Consider the following 3220-nt stretch of genomic DNA (forward strand, 5'->3'; position numbering starts at 1 on the left):
AGTTCTTAAGTCGTTTCTGACTCTGCAACCCCATGGATTGTAGCTGCCAAGCTCCTCTGTCCTCCACTGTCTCCCGGACTTTGCTCAAATTCATGTCCATTGAGTCCATTGAAACCCCAAGTTTCCTTTGGGATGTCATATAAGTAATATTTCTTGGTGTTTTTCCAAAAAGGATGGTAAATAGAGTTATCTTTTGATCATATAAGATGGGGTTTGAGGCCACAATCCCCTCAGTAAGGCATGTCACCCATATTGGTTTCCAAGCACTGCTCTAACAAAACAACACAAGCTAAGTGGCTTGAGCAACAGAAATTTATTGTCTTCCAGCCTTGGACAGAGGTCAGAGGTCAAGGCTGGGGCAGAGTTGGTCCTCAGGCAGGGCTGTGTGGGACATCTGTCTGATGCCTCTCTCCTAGTTTCTGAGAGTTTCCTGGCTGTGGCAGCAGGACTTCAGCTGTTACCTCTGTGTATGTGTCTGTGTCCTAACCTCCCCTTTTCAAAAGGATGCCAGCCATGTTAGATTAGGGCCCACCCTACTCTGGTAAGACCTCATTTTTAACTAATCATTAATACCTGTGCAAAGATCCCATGTCTAAATAAAGTCCCATGCTGAGATCCTAGGGATGAATTTGCGGGGACACAGCGGAACCCATCACATCCCTGTGGTGATGCTTGTGCAACTCAGGAGATGCCCGGCTCCAAGCTCTGCATCCTGGTCCATCCTCCTGTTTCTCTTCTGGGTATCGCTGTGCCTCACTGCCATCCCCCCACCTAGACCCCTACCCTGGCACTGGGGCTGGACTGTCAGCTTTACCCCCAAAGCACCTCCTGATTCGCCTTTGACTTCTGCTTCTCACCGTGGAGCTCATGCTGCTGAACCCTAGCTAGGGGTCTGACTCCAGACCCCTCTTGTCCAGAAAAGGAATGTGTGAGCTCTCAGTACCCTGCCAGCCTATTCTGCACACACAGGGAACAGCAAATCTTAAAGAAAGAGCCAGGGATGAGGATGCAGAGATGCTACGGATGGCTCATGCCTTGGAACATGATGTGGGGTGCATTAACGAGGCACATTAACAAGGGCATTAGCCCTTGTCCAAAGGGCTCTTTTGAGGTTGGGAAAGGCAGGGTTGAAAAGTCTAATATTTTGCTGAGATCACTTTTAATGCCTCACACCACCGAGGAAACAAAGTCGTGTCTAAAACACCCAACCTGTCAGACAGAGAGCTTTGCTTGGAGCTGCAGTCACACCAGTAATACTGCTGACAGAGGGAACTGCAGGCGTTCAGGAGGGAAGTAGGTGGGGTGCGCCTGGAGATTTAAAACCCAATCTTTACCGTTCACATGGGGAATAATCGTTAACTGGAGGGTCTCAGTGGATGTTTTCTTTTTTTTCTTAAAATTTTTTATTAAGTCCTCTAGGATTTGGTCATGTACAGATGTGAGATTTGGACCACAAAGAAGACAAAGTGCCAAAGAATTGATGCTTTTGAAATGTGGTGCTGGAGAAGATTCTTGAGAGTCCCTTGGACAGCAAGGAGATCAAACCAGTCCATCCTAAAGGGAATCAACCCTGAATATTCACTGGAAAGACTGATATGAAGCTGAAGCTTCAATCCTTTGGCCACTAATTCGAAGAACTGACTCATTGGAAAAGACCCTGATGTTGGGGAATATTGAGGAGGATAAGGGGAGACATAGGATTAGATGGTTGGATGGCCTCATGGACAAAATGGACATGAGTTTGAGCAAGCTCCGGGAGTAGGTGATGGACAGGGAGGCCTGGTGTGCTGCAGTCCATGGGGATGCAAAGAGTCAGACATGGCTTAGCAACTGAACAATAACAACATAGACTTGGGCTGTGATGAAGAGAAATCTATTTACTCACTGTCTAGAGCTGCTAGGATGCTAGTGGCTAAATGTAACATTTTTCTAGTGGCTCTTTTATAAGGTCTCCAGGTCAACTATGTGAGTTCTGTCCAAACATCTACCTCTGCTCCATGAAGGTTTCAGGTAACTTTTGGCTATGGAAGAGTACAATCTGAATGTGTGATAAAATTTTAGCATTCTTTATACAATTTCAGAAGCTATGGCCTTTCCAGATATTGGTGTAAGATTTCTGAGGAAAGGTTTGCTTGAAATAAATATCTAGATGCCCAGATAAAGAATGTAGCTAGTGAAATCTCAGCTCCTCAGTTGCTCCTGGAAATAGATCATTCTAGACAACCAAGCTGAAAGGTAACCTTGTTCCTCCTTAGAACATTAAAATCTGAGTTGCATTTTTACTTTTTTTTTCTGGAGGTGTGCCCTATGTTTTTTATCTTTCTTTTTATTTTTATAAAATTTTTATTGGAGTATAGTTGATTTAGATTGTGAATATACTAAATACCACTGAACTGTTCACTATGAAAAAAATCTCTAAATACAGATGAATATTTGCTGGAGAGGAAAGGCAAAATTGTCCTTGATTGAAAGCAATTTCTTTTTATTTTTATAAAACTTATTAGAGTAAGTTGATTTACAATGTTGCATTAGATTAAGGTGTACAACAAAATGGTTATACGTATACATATATACCCCTTCTTTTTAAGTTTATATTCCCATATAAGCCATTGCAGAGTGTTGGATAGCATTCCCCATGCTGTGGGGGCTTCCCAGATGACACAAGTGGTAAAGAAGCCATCTGCCAATGCAGGAAGTGTAAGAGACACAGGTTTGACCCCTGGTTTGGGAAGATTCTCTGGAGGAGGGCAAGGAAACCCACTCCAGTATTCTTGCCTGGAAAGTGCCCATGGACAGAGCAGCTTGGCAGGCTATAGTTCATGGGGTCACAAAGATTTGGACATGACAGAAGCAACTTAGCACGCATGCATGTTTAATTAAATATATCAAAGTTCCATGGTCTTCCCTAATTACATCATGACCTCAGACACCCAGTCAGTCCACTCGCTAGTTTATTTGTTGTCTGGCCATCCAGGGGGATCCATGTTCTTTTTGGAGCTCTTCCTCATGGGTTATACTCCAAGGGTCTATATAAGGAATGTTTGTGCTTCCCCCAACTCATTACTTGAAGCCCCAATATCTCATGGGATGGTATTTGGAGATGCAACTTTTGGGAGGTGATTAGGGTTAGATGAGATGAGAAGGGGAAACTTCATGTTGAGATTGGTGCCTGATCAGAAGAGACACCAGAAAGCTTTCTCCATCTCCGCCGAGAGAGGAC

The sequence above is a fragment of the Cervus canadensis genome, chromosome 7 (genome assembly GCF_019320065.1).
Source record: "Cervus canadensis isolate Bull #8, Minnesota chromosome 7, ASM1932006v1, whole genome shotgun sequence".
Classification (NCBI taxonomy): domain Eukaryota; kingdom Metazoa; phylum Chordata; class Mammalia; order Artiodactyla; family Cervidae; genus Cervus; species Cervus canadensis.